The sequence below is a fragment of the Triticum dicoccoides genome, chromosome 2A (genome assembly GCF_002162155.2).
Source record: "Triticum dicoccoides isolate Atlit2015 ecotype Zavitan chromosome 2A, WEW_v2.0, whole genome shotgun sequence".
NCBI classification, from domain to species: Eukaryota; Viridiplantae; Streptophyta; class Magnoliopsida; order Poales; family Poaceae; genus Triticum; species Triticum dicoccoides.
In genome coordinates this window covers 59,994,124-60,008,646 of record NC_041382.1, presented here as the reverse complement: position 1 = coordinate 60,008,646, position 14,523 = coordinate 59,994,124, and the positions used below count along the sequence as shown (strand labels likewise).

At 47.6% G+C, this 14,523-nt stretch overlaps 1 pseudogene; it reads left to right on the top strand.

The window, feature by feature from the left end:
• The window catches only part of LOC119358934, a 44,922-nt pseudogene extending 35,875 nt beyond the window's left edge, over positions 1-9,047 (top strand).
• Positions 9,048-14,523: the final 5,476 nt, after the last annotated feature.

Genomic DNA, 14,523 nt, shown 5'->3' with positions numbered 1-14,523 from the left:
CCGACATCGACGCCCCCGGAGCCACGAGAGCCATGCGCCGTCGACGCCATCGGAGCCGCCCCCAACGCCACGGAGCCGCCCCCAACGCCACGGAGCCGTGCGGCCTCATCAACGCCACTGGAGCCGCCGTCGACGCCACCAGATCCTCCCTCGCCAGAACTGCCTCCCTCACCGTCACCGGAGACGCCCCTGCCTCCCTCGCCACCACTGCCTCCCTCGCCACCACCGGAGCCATCCTTTGTAAGCCCCCACCCCTCCTCTCTCTCTCTCTCATGCATACGTTAGCTAGTTTAATTATGTTAATTATCTAGGTTAGGGCAAAAATTTAGTTAGGGCTTTGACAGAGAAGTAGTTAGGTTAACTAGTTTAATTAGGTGAATTACCTAGGTTAGTGCAAAAATTTAGTTAGGGCTTTGACAGAGAACTAGTCAGGTTAACTAGTTTGATTAGGTTAATTATCCAGGTTATTTAGGCAAGTTTTATTTTAAAGATGATCCCTTCCTAGACTTTTATTGTTGATTATATCTTTTCATTGAAGTGGTCATGTTGTTTGTGCCCAAGTGGCTTTGTTGTTTCAAAGAAGCTGAGTGGCCTATATATATTTTGCGGGAATGTTGATTCATTTCCGTTCCGGCAAATTTTAGGTTCTCGATTTGTCCACTTTTTAGCAAAGGTCATGCTGAAATTTTCCGTGAATTTCGGCATGACTTGTGCTACAAACTAGGACATATCGAGTGCCCGTGTGATTTGCCGCACCAGGAAGGAGTCAACGTTCCTGCAAAACAATAGGCCTTTTTATGTCATTATTCATTTTATTAGGTCTAGAATTAATTGACTAGATTTAATCATAGGAAACATGGCCAGCAACGATGAAGGACAGGGTTCTGGTGATTGCGACGACGCCTACCGGGCGGCAGACGAATTTTTTAGCCTTACCGATGATCAACCGATGTTATTTTGGGCCCACCGGTGGCATCTGGGACTGAGACCGACACGCAGACCGGTGCTGAGACTAAGACCGGCGCTCAGACTCAGACAGGCATCGAGACCGGCGCTGCCTCGGGGAGCGGAGCCGGTGTAGAACCGAAAGCAAAGAGGCAACGGGTTCCTAACAAACTCAAGACTACTAGAGTGGTGGTCACGAAGGTGGACGACGGCAATTTTGAGCCAACGGCGCCCGAGGAAGCGCGTAGATGCTACGGCAAACAAATAGGCTGCATCGTACGGACAACCGCCACCATCAACGATGAGAAACTACAGAAGATAGAAAATATGAGGAGCTCCCTCCTAAAGAAGTTTCACCAGATATTCTTGTTCCCGGGCCGGAATGAGAAGGATTATAAAGATCCAGATGAGGACCCGGCAATGAAGAAGATAAACAAACATGCCATGACCAAGTTTAGCGACGCGTTGGCCGCCTGGAAAAATCGAGTGAAAGCAAGGATCATCGACAAGAAGGAACCCTACTCCGAGATTGTAAAGGATAATCCGACAATCACGGAAGAGCAGTTTCAAATATTCAAGGAGGCTTGCGAGGCCGAAGATGCCAAAAAAAAGTCTAAGTACATGAAGGGGCTTCAAGAGAGGAACATTGGGAGCCACCACCTCGGAAGCCGTGGTTATGGCGGAAAGAGGTCCAAATGGGCCAAGGAGGACGCGGAAGCCACGAGTCTGGGCATCCCAGACCCCTTGGCGGAGTTCACCGTCCCGCAGGAGCGTGACGTCCTCAGGGCCCGGCACCGTTGGGACCCAGTGAAAAAGGTTTACGAGACAACACCGGTCATTACGGAGTTCATGAGACTGCTGGTAATTTTAGTTTCTGATCAATTCGACTGCACACGTTAGTCATATTTGTAAACGATTGTTGTGCCTTTTGCAGAGAGAGCAGCACAGGATTGCGGCTGAAAGCGACTCGTCGTCTGAGGCATTGGCGAGGCCCAAGTGGGACACTCCATTCAACCGGGCGTTGAACATATTGAAACAACAACTGGTGGATACTCGACCGTCGTATGGACGCGTGCACGGTGTCGGAGACGGCGCCACGTGGAAGAAGTACTACCGTGAGACCACGGAGGAGAGAAAGGAAAGACGGAGGTTAACTGAAGAAAACATCGACAAGAGGGTTGAGATTGCGGTTGAGAAGAAATCAACTGAGACAGTCGCAACAGCGGTAGCTGCCGCAAAACAGGTGGCTTTAGATATTTCTACTACCTTGGTTCCGGCCGTTTTCAATTGGACCATGCAAAATCCAAAAAAAGATGCAGCAGACTTTCCCCTTGCTGACTTCTTGGCGGGGAGCAGCTCGACTAGCGTTGCACCAGTACCTGCAGCTGCACCTGCTCCCGCACCGGCTCCCGCACCGGACGTGCTAGGCGGTGCTTCGTCTTTGGCTGAGCTCGACGCCTTCACGGTATCTATCACACCGGCCCCCTTCAATATAAATGTATAATCTCCCGTTTTCGTTGCCTTTCGGATGTCTCACGTCGCAGACTTTTCTTTGCAGGCCGACGAAACCCCGTGCACCATATTGTACACCATCGGCGACCAGAAGGTGGACGTGGGGAAGGCGACGATAATGGAGCCGAAGGAACCATTGTTCCACAGCCGGCCGATCCCCCTGAACGTCTTCAAGGTTTCCGTGGCTAGTGTCAAACCGGGCCACGAGAATTTGCCTCCTCCAGTACTACTGGGGGATGACGACGAGACACCGCGGCGGCTTGGTGATTGTTACAATGATGGGTGGGTCTTGTTGTGGCCAAAGAGTCTGCTTCGTCTGGAGGCGGCCGGGAGCACACCCACGAGCACGCAGCCTCAGCAAGGTATGAACATCAACACCCCACCAACCCAATTATCGTCGGGTGTCGGGTTGGGTGATAGCGGACGGGGTAAGGAGGAGGCTCCATTAGTCGCTGATGACGTCGCCATGGATGAGGATGAGGACGTCGATGGCGCTGCTGAACAGTATGTCTATACTGGCGCCTCCTCAGGGTTTGAGCGTCATGAGTCGGTGCCTAAATTGCCGTCTCAACATATTATGGACGACCTTCCGGTAGTAAAGAAGTTTAGGAAGAGAGCGAGGAAAGGCAAAAAAGTTGTTTCTATGATCCAGCCGCCTCAGCAGCCTTGGCTTCAGGACCATATAGATATCCCCGATGCGGATAAATGGCATATCCCCGGTCAACCAATCCTACCTGCAACAGCGCTACGGGCCAGATTCGGCGATCTAAAGAGACTTCATGACGATGTGCTGCAGGTAGAGAAAGACCTCATCACCTCGAAAGATCCAGGATACCCACCCTACGTGGTTAACGTTTCGCGGCAAATGTCGTACGTCGACAGCTTCCCCGCGGATAAGTTCTTCCTCCGATTCGATTACATATTCGACATGTTTCACGTGAAGAAGCTGGATTTTACGTTTGTCCGCCTTTATGCCTTGCACATGAACTACATCATCGGGGTTGAGCAGATATCTCATATCTGTGTCGCTGACCCGTACTACATGCACGAGGGCTTCTTGGGAGTCTGTGCAAATCACCGTGAATATGCGAAGGATTACATCGTCAATTCATGCTCGCCAATAAGGACAAGGAGGCGATTCTCGTGCCTTATCATCCCGTGTAAGTCATCCGCGCTGCTATCCTTCCTTCGATTTCAATCATTCATTTGCACGGTGGAGGCTAATTAATTTGAGGACTTATTTTGCGCAGCGGCCGGCGCGCCGTCCTCATCATCCTCTACCCCCGATTCTCCCACGCTCTTTACTTGGACTCGTCGAAGAACATTCACAAAAAGGATTACACCCACATCAAGGATGTTCTCGACAGTGCTATGTTTTACTACCAAGCAAGGGGTGGAGAGGTCAGGGACAAGAAGAGAAGGGGCGGCAGGGTCGCCTTCGTCCATAAGACCGACTTCTGCTGCATCCAACAACCGAACGATTCTCTTAATGATGGATTCTATGTCCTACACCACATGCTGGAGTACAGACAGGATCACCAGAACCTTCGCATGTCACCTAGATCCGGCGATGCCCATATTCTGCAATGGGCAAAGGACATAGGAGATATCGAGGATCATCGACTTCGAGCTGAGTTCTATAACATCCAGCGCGAACTTGCCCAAATCATCATGAAGGAGGTCGTCGGAAAAATAGGGATGTTCTACGGAGAAGGACAAATGTCACGGGAAGACGTCCGAACATGGATAGCCTCTCAGCGTCTCGACCTGAAGCCTTTCACTAGGCTCGGGGACTATCTCCCTGACTTGGATGGATGGAACGACATGTTGGAGTGATTGTCGATATATGACAATGTGTCCGTTTAGTCCATACTTTCTGTATGACAAAACTTTGAGTTATGCACGGTGAAACTTTATTTGTGATATAATTAAACCATCCTCCTCCTCGACTAGCGAAAATCACTCTAGTTAGGGCATTTTGGGGTACGATGAACTTTGTTATTTATGCTTATGATATGTTGTTTTTATTTTTGCCAAGTCTGTCTCTTTCTGTTGCTCAACTATATATGTTGCATATCATCGACTCATGTGATGATGCAGGTGCATAGATCATAGATGGTGAAGAAGTGCTATGCCAGGAGTATATATACGACAAGTGGCCGGAGTGTCAGGCCCTTCCGGTTTCCGAGCGACAGGCAGCAGTTAGTTTAGAGGTTCACGCTAATGCGAAAGAGGGATACGAACTCATGTTCTCAAAGTGATAGCTCTTCTCGCGTATATCATTGTTTAGATGGATGACGATGTATTTGCATATCATTCGAGACTTGTATCGCTATTTTCGAGATGATGACGAGAGACCACTTTGTGTTGGATGATGATTATCATGATGACATGATTTGATGAGACTAATTGTATGTATATGCTACGATTACATTTGTATGTGTATGGTATGCTAAAGATTATTGTATAAAGCCTATTCAAATACAAAACAAATATGCAGGAAAAAAACTAATAAATAAACTAGTAGTAGCGAGGGGGGAAATTTAGCAGTAGCGCCGCATTGTCAGTAGCGCGTCCCAGCAAACAGCGCTGCAGATAATATCAGTAGCACCCTTTCCCAAAGAGCGCTACAGCTATTCATGTATAGCAGTAGCGTGGGACAATCGGCGCTACTGCTATACGTTAGTTGTAGCGCCTTATTAGTAGCGCCAATGCCCGCGCTACTGAGAGGCCCAAAACCCTCGCTGCTGGTAGGCTTTTCCCTAGTAGTGACTATGTGTTATGATCCGGCAACCCCGAAGTGACAATAATCGGGACCACTCCCGGTGATGACCATAGTTTGAGGAGTTCATGTATTCACTATGTGCTAATGCTTTGTTCCGGTTCCCTATTAAAAGGAGGCATTAATATCCCTTAGATTCCAATAGGACCCCGCTGCCACGGGAGGGTAGGACAAAAGATGCCATGCAAGTTCTTTTCCATAAGCACGTATGACTATATACGGAATACATGCTTACATTACATTGATGAATTGGAGCTAGTTCTGTGTCACCCTATGTTATGACTGTTACATGATGAACCGCATCCGTCATAATTATCCATCACTGATCCGATGCCTACGAGTTTTCCATATACTGGTTTACGCTTATTTACTTTCCCGCTGTTACTGTTACAATCACTACAAAATACCAAAAACATTACTTTTGCTGTCTTTACTTTTGTTGCTGCTACCACCACTATCATATTACTATGCTACTAAACACTTTGCTGCAGATACTGAGTTTCTAGGTCTGGTTGAATTGACAACTCAGCTGCTAATACTTGAGAATATTCTTTGGCTTCCCTTGTGTCGAATCAATAAATTTGGCTTGAATACTCTACCCTCAAAAGTTGTTGCGATCCCCTATACTTGTGGGTTATTAGGGCGCAGAAGGGTGGCCAGGGGCGTGCCCCGAGCTGTAGCTGGCGACGGGCGTCAGCGGCAGAGGAGGCGGCGTCAAGCGAGGCAGGAGGTAGCAACGGGGCGAGCGCGCGCGGGACGGACGACGAGCGCGGTGACGACGCTGGGCAAGCGACGCAGCGAAGCAGGGTCAGGGCGGGCGGCGTCCGGGCGAGGCGCGTGTGCGCGCGATGGCGCGTCTAGCAGGGGAGGCCAGTGCGGAGCAGGAAGAGGGGAAGGCGAACGGGGCTCACTGCGGGTCATGGGGTTCAAGGCAGCGGGGCTCGGGGAGGAGATGGAGACGACGGGGGACGTCCGGGAGGCAGGCCGGCGAGGAAGGTGTGGTCGAGGCGGCGAACGGCTTCGACGGGCGGGGATGATAACGATTGGGTTCAGCATCGGCGCGGGCGCAGGGCGTCGGGGGCGTCGATTCCCCCGACCGGATCCGTGTAGGAGGGAGGGTTGAGGAGGCGGGCAACGGCGAGGTAGCGCCGGGCGGCGTCGGCGAGGTGGCGACGGGGTCAGCGCGGCGGGGTGGCCTAGCGAGCGGCGATGAGGCGCCTGCCCCGATTCAGATCGAGGGGATGCAGAGGGGGAGTAGGGCAAGCGACGTGGGAGTGGGGGGGAGTGGGTGGACCGACCTAGGTCACCAGGGGAGTGTGGTGGGTTGTAGGCGCGGTTGGGCCGGGGGAGGGAGTAGGGCGGGCCTGGCTGGGCCATGGCCCAGTTGGGCCGAGGGGAGTTCTTTCTATCTTTTTTTTTTGTTATTCTTTTGTGTTTCATTTCTAGTTTTCTTTTATTTTAGTTTTGTAAAATTTATCACTAGCACCTAACTTAGTATTTGTAAATATACTACCGCCACATTCATCCTTAACCCAAAATAATTTAATATTTTATGAAATTCAATAGGCATTTATTTCCCTTTATTTAATTGTTCTAACTACTGTTTAATTACTTTAGAGCCTTTATACTCTTTATCACAGATTGGTTTTCTCCCACAATTACCTATGATTTATCCGACACATTTAGAACATTTTAGTTTTATTTTTGGAAAACTTTTGTTGTTTGCCTTAATTTCAAATTTGAATTTGAATTGGTTTTGAACTAACTTGAGATTAACAACAGTAACTATGGTGACGTGGCATCATTAACGCAGGATTACTGTAGGTAATTATCCGGGCGTCACACCTTGGTTATTCCACATCGGTGTAAAACTGACAACAGTGGCCACTATGACAAGCCATTACATGTCAAATCAATATATGAAAGAAACTAAAATCAAGTGCCAAAGTAGCCAAACCAATTCAAGCAGCATTTCTTTTTTCTTTGAGAAGTACCTCTTTTGCACAGGTTGCTGTATTTTGAGTGGTCCAGTGTTATGTTATATGTATATATTGTGCTTGACAGTAGAAATTTCTTCTACCTCTTGCTGCGTCAGTGTGCTTTTTTTTCTGGTCAAAGTTAGGCATTAACTTCAGTTTACAACTTACAGCAACTGGCTTCTCATGGATTGTTTGACGTATATGTGAAGGCGACGGGTGACACTCACATTGATGATCATCACTCGAATGAAGATATTGCTTTGGCAATTGGAACGGTGATTGTTGCTTTCCTATCCTATTATTAATATTAACTTGACTCTTGTACTTCTACAATAGTTATATGAATTATTGCTTACCAGAAGTTAGGATATCCATTTTGACCTCATTGCTAATTTGCACGCCATGTTTACCTCACAATGGACTGTCCTGAATTTAGTCTTCTGCAACCTGTATATACGAAAGTTTGCTGGGATGACTGTTATTTTATTGTACTTTCAGGCGTTACTTCAAGCACTTGGAGATCGAAAAGGAATCAACCGGTTTGGGCATTCTACAGCACCACTTGATGAGGCAGCAGTTGAGGTTATACTGGTATGCATAGCCCTCTTGTGTTTACATATTATGAATATACAGTTTTTTCAGACTCATCTATCTCACACAAAAATGAAGAGTTGAATGATAATGAAAGAGCTGCAATGATTTTACTTCATATCTTGGCTTACCTATTTTTTGTTCCATAGTGGTGATGCTGTCAATTGTTGTCACAGTGAATATGTAAATCTCTACTAATCAATTGAGTTGCGCCTTGTTGAGCATATATGCTTGTCGGTCATTTCTTTCCCCCTTGTATTCAGGATCTATCTGGTCGACCTCATTTGAGTTGCGGCTTAAGTATTCCTACAGCGCAGGTTGGCACATATGATACACAGGTAATTTGTGAAGTTTCGCAGCTGTTTTCAGTTTTCTGCGACGTTGATTACAAAAGCCTTTGATGTTCTGTTTCTGTATGTCGGACTTGAGAAATAATATCATTGTCACATCTGGCATATTCAGTTCAAGTTTATCCCTCCAATTTTTTTACATTCAACTCTTCCTCTCTCCAGTGAATAAATTTTGACAAATCTTAACAAGACATATTTGTCGTTTTTTAGCTTGTGTGATGAGATCTTGGTACATGTACATTCCTCGTACCAACTTAGGTGAATAATAATTTATTTGTTTTTGTGGCAGCTTGTTGAGCACTTCTTCCAGTCTCTTGTGAATACATCTGGGATGACGCTTCACATCCGTCAGGTATATGTTGCTTCCGTTTCAATTGAAATCCTCTCCCACAGCAGGGTCAATAATGTGATGGCTTTCCTCTACGATGTCCCCCAGATGAAGTTAGCTAAATTGGCTTAACCCTGGGCTCTATTTTTTTGTTCCTTCCGAAGCTTGCGGGGAACAACTCGCACCATATTATCGAGGCATGTTTCAAAGCATTTGCCAGGGCCCTTCGACAAGCAACAGAATGCGACTTGCGCTGACGTGGCACTGTTCCAAGGTTTGTCCTGAGTCACTGCAAATATAGTTCAGGAAACTTTGTACAGTGCATACGGTTATAGCCTTATAGGTGTTTTAGAAACTATCTCATAGATGTTTCAGAAACTATTTCCTGCCACAAAATTCTTTAAAAAAGAAGCACTTAGCTGTTGGATGATTGCTGGTGACAAGGACCTTAGAAGCATACATAATCTCTAGTGATTTATCATACATTGGCTGGCATTCCTGAGTGTATCTTGCTCGACGTGCCTAATCGCAGCTCAAAAGGTGTTCTGTCAAGGTCGTAGTGTTGTTGCAAGATCAAAAACTGGATGCCCGCCCGCCTGGTGCCGCGATAGGAGGGCACAGATGGACGGTCTCCTACATCTCTGTTGCTACTTGTGCTGGGAGTGGGAATTGGCGTGCCATCCTCTTCTCAGGGTTTATTTATGTTGCTACCACAGGCACTGCAATTCGGTCTGTTCCCAGGACGGACTGTACGTCTGATGATGAAGAAGTGCAAACAGCTTGACAATCTGAAAAGAGATTACGTCTACAAATATGGATTCAGGATAGGTGCGCGTGGTGTCGTGTCTGTAATAATGAGCTGACCATTCATTCAAGAGAATAAAATGATGCAACACTTCTTCTTCGGTACAACGCCCCGGACACATCAACGATCCAGATTAAAAGATACCCTTTTGTGAGAATAAGTGAGTAGGGGTAGGATGGGAAATTAAGATGGAGGAAGGGTACCGCGGCGTAGCGAGGCGCGTGCCCGTACGGCCCGCTCTACGCCCGTACGTGGGCGGTGTACGCCGCGTGAGGAGGAGGGCGGGCCCACGCGTACTAAACCTAATCCATTAATTCGGCGCGGATTAGGCGAACCATTAACGTCAGCGCAGTGAGTCGTCCCGTCGCCAGGGTCGGTCCGCGGGCGGCGCGGATTCACACACCATCGCCTGCCGCGCGCCTGCGCACGCCACCGCTTGACCACCCGCGCACGCCGCCCTTATTAATCGTCGGCGCCGATTCGCACGCCGCCACCTGCCCTTCTGCGCCCTTGACCGCTCGGCTGCCCACCGGCATTGATCGCCGGCACCCCCGCCCCACCCACCACTACGCCCTATAAAAAGCGCCTCGCGCGCTCCGTCGGCTCGCACACCGCCCTCGCCTCGCCTCTCCTTCTCCCCTTGTCACCGGTGTCCTCCTCTTGCGTCCTTCACCTCCTCGCGCGTCGTGCCTCTCCCTCTCGCCAACGATGACCCGCCCCAACTTGACGATGGAGGAGGCGGAGGAGCTCGCCCACTTCGGCATCCCCGCCGCGCCCGACGTGCGCCTGCCGGCGAGGTGGCGCCTGAGCGTCGACGGCGTCCCCGTTGCGCCGGTGCCCGAGGTCGGCACCCACCTCCTCGCCCGCGCCGTCGGCCTGTACAGGGCTCGCCTGTCGCCGGAGGAGCTCGCCGACCCCCAGTACGCCCCCAACAACCCTGGCTGGGCGGACCGCCTCGCCGACGATCAGTTGCGGCATCTCCACGCCTACGCCGGCCCGCGCCCGCCCACGAAGCACAACCGCGCGCGGCGGCATCAGCTCTGGGACGGCCGCACCTTCGAGGAGGTGGTCGCGCCGTACCGCGCGCAGGCGGTCGCCGGCGTCGTGCCTGCTCCGCCGGGGGATGGCTTTCAGCTGTACCGCCGCGGCGAGGCGCGCTCGACCCGCGCCCGCCTCGACTTCGGCGCCATGCACCCGCCCCCGCCCCGCGGAGGCCCAGGCGGTGATCGCGGCGCTGTCCGCCTCGGCCCCAGCGATCGCAAGAACGGCGCCGGGTCCAGCCGTACCGCGGGCAGGGACGGCGCAGGGTCTAGCCGCGCCCCTCCGCCCGAGCCGCAGCAGCCAGAGCCGGCATTGGTGGCGGAGTACAGGCGGCTGGCGGCGAAGGCCGGCGACCCGGACGACATGCCGGGCTACCTGACGGCGCTCCGGGAGTCGGAGAACATGCCGCAGCCGCAGCCGCTCGTTCAGGAGTACCTTCAAGTCGCCGCGGGCGCCGTCCACCCGGAGGACCCGGAGGACTTTCCCAGGTACCACGCCGCGCTCGAGGACTCGATGGCTGCGCCGGCCGTGCCCGTGGTGCCCCCCGACGACAGCAGCAGCAGCAGCGACGACAGCGATAACGGTGACGGCCTGTATGACGAGGCAGACTTCGGCGGCGTGGAGGACGAGTAGTTTAGGGTTTATTTGAAAATGTCGTTTAGTAATGTTTAATTATTTTCGTAATGTTCTTTAGTTAAGTTTTATTTCTAATACTATGTAAAATATCTATGAAAACTCTAATGGAATATCGAGTGTTTGAATGGATGGTTTTTAAATGTTGTTGAACAATCAAGTGTTGAAATCGATATTGTTATTTTTAGTTTTAAAAAGAGTTGTATTGTAAAAAAATGAGAAAAGAATTAAACTAGAAAAGTAAATATAAAACCAAACAATAAAAAATTGACATAATATTTGCAAAACAAGTTAGAAGATTTTTTTAAAAAAAACTATTGTATTGTAAAAAATAAAATTCAGAAAAAAAGTAAACTTGAATTGAAAAAAACCTATGTAAACTAGAAAAGTAAATATAAAACCAAAAAATAAAAAAATTGACATGATATTTGCAAAACAAGTTAGAAGATGTTTTTAAAAAAACTATTGTATTGTAAAAAATAAAATTCAAAAAAAAAGTAAAACTGAATTGAAAAAACCTATGTAAACTAGAAAAGTAAATATAAAACCAAGAATAAAAAATTGACATAATACTCGCAAAACAAATTAGAAGATATATTTTTAAAAAAATTGTATTGTAAAAATAAAATATAAAATAAAAATTTAAACTTGAATTGAAAAAAACCTATTTAAACCGGTGCGGGCGAGCTCCGGCAGGCGAGGTGCGAGCGGCCTGCCGACGCGCTGCGCGTTGACTAGCGAGGTGGGCCGCTGTAAGGCGCGCGTGCGAGCGGCCTGCCGCGGCGCTGCGCGTTGACTGGCGAGGTGGGCCGATTTCAGTAGGCCTAGTGGGCCGCTGGAAGGCGCGCCTGCGAGCGGCCGAGGACGCAGGGGCGGGGTGGATGGTTTCGTTTAGTCCCACCTCGCCCGCCGAAGGACGCCCAGACCGGCTTATATAGGCGGATTCATGCACCCTATCAGATAAGATAGATAGTAATAATGTGATTTGAGTTTGCATTGCCCGGGCAGCTCTGCCGTAGCTGCCCGGACAGTGTTACACTGTTCGGGCAGCTGCGGTAGTGCTGCTAGTGCATTGTAATTCAGATCACATCATTATTATGTACCTTATTTTTGATAGTTTAGCATTTTATGCAAAGTTTGTTTTATTAATACATAAAGTTTTGTAATATTTTTGTCCGGTCAGCGTTTTAGTTGTTTCAAATTCATGCATCATATTAAGAAGGTCAATTTTTTGATACGAAGAGCACGTTGCGTCACGTTCGATCAGCATTTAAAGTGTTTCGACCGAAAAAATTATAGAAAATTCATAAAATGGCAAAAAGCCACGAAACTTGCCATGCATCTTATTCATGATGGTATAAGACTGTAGAAAAAAATTGGGTTCATTTGAAGGATGTCGAAAAATAACTCATTTTTGGACAGAGCCTTTGCTCCTTTACCCGAACGGTCTATGGAGAAGAAGGTCAATTTTTTGACATCTTCAGAATGGCCTGAAATTTTGCATGTGAGTTAGTATGCCCACTCCCACACATAATCCAAAAATTTATGGTATTTCGATACGAAGAGCATGTTGCGCCACGTCCGGTCAGCATTTAAAGTGTTTCGACCGAAAAAATTATAGAAAATTCATAAAATGGCAAAAAGCCATGAAACTTGCCATGCATCCTATTCATGATGGTACAAGACTGTGGAAAAAAATTGGGTTTATTTGAAGGATGTCGAAACATAACTCGTTTTCGAACAGGGCCTTTGCTCCTACCCGAACGGTCTACGGAGAAGAAGGTCAATTTTTTGACATCTTCAGAATAGCCTGAAATTTTGCATGTGAATTAGTATGCCCACTCCCACACATAATCCAAAAATTTATGGTATTTCGATACGAAAAGCACATTGCGTCACGTCCGGTCAGCATTTAAAGTGCTTCGACCAAAAAAATTATAGAAAATTCATAAAATGGCAAAAAGCCACGAAACTTGCCATGCATCTTATTCATGATGGTACAAGACTGTGGAAAAAAATTGGGTTCATTTGAAGGATGTCGAAAAATACCTGTAATGTTGACAGATTTACCACATAAGATTAAGTAATTATATTAAAAAGAGTACTTAATACAAAATTTATTTCGTATTTAAATTATATATAAGAAAACTTTAGTATTGTTATTTCTGCGCGAATTGACTAGCTGATATTAAAAAATAAGATAGTAATAATGTCGGTTGACTTTAGTTGAAGTCATATGACATTATTATTATCTTATCTAGTAAATAGCTCAAAGGTGGCTATATAAGCCGGTCCTGGCGTCCCTCGACGCGCGAGGTGGGACTAAAAAAGTGCCGCTTCCACCTCGCCCGCGCCGTGAATCGTAGAAGCCAAAAAAATGATTAAAACAATAAGCCCGCCTGTGCTGGCAGGACTCAAAGTGCGCCTAATCGGTCCGGCCCGATCAAGCCGGGTGGCGAAAGGGCCGGCCTTTCGGTCAAGCAATGGCGGCCAGCACAGGCCAACGGGGCAGCGGCGAGACGAGGCGGGGATCAGAGGAGTTCTGAAAGGGCGGTGTGAGCTGGGCATATAAGGCGATCGCGGCGTGGTTCGGTGGGCGAGGTGGGACTAAACTTTAGTCCTCACCGCCGACCCTGCCCCCGCACCGGGCGCACACTCTGGGCCGGCCCACGCGCGCCGTCGCCCACAGTCACTGGGCCGGCCATCGCGCGGCGTCTTTCGGCGGGCCAGGTGGGATTATTTGTTTTATTTATTTATTGTTTAAAAATGTTCATTTTTATTTGTTATAAATGTTTTATAATTTATTTAATGTTCATTATTTATTTGTTGTTTGTTTTGCATTAATGGCTACAGTTGTTTTCATAATAGTAAAGTGTTATTTGTTATAATTTATAATTAATAATAATTTGGAAAATACTCATACATAAAAAAAGTACTTGATATGAAATTTATTAAGTAGTTATGTTAAGAACAATACTTAATGTAGAATTTAGTATGTAATTACATTAAAAAACTACTTAATATAGAACTAGTTAATATAGAAAATGGCACCTCAATTTTATTATTTACTTTATAAGTAAGAATAATAAGTTGTTTATTATAAATTATAAGTACTAATAATCAATTTTTTGAAAATAATTGATTATGACTTTCTGGTTACTGCCTAACATTTTTGAGTTTATTAAAAAATTATAATCAGCTAGTTGCTATGAGTACATGTAACCCCAGACCGACACCTCAGGTTTGTACTGTGAGTACATGTCAACATGGACGAAACGCACCCAACTTTTGCATGCGCGTATGAGTGACCCCCGCGGTCTCGCACGTCAGATTACGACGGAATCGGAGTACGAACGGAAGTCGCGTCACGTCAGGAGACGTTTTCTGGGTATTTTCACGAAGAAAATCGTAGTAAATGCATCGAGTGTCAAAACACACCCAAATTTTGCAGGCGTGCTTGTGTGCCACACTGTAGCGTGTCAAAAAAAATCCCGACGTTTCATGGCTTTGCGAGAGAGAACACATACTGAATGCATGTCACACCCCAGACCGACACC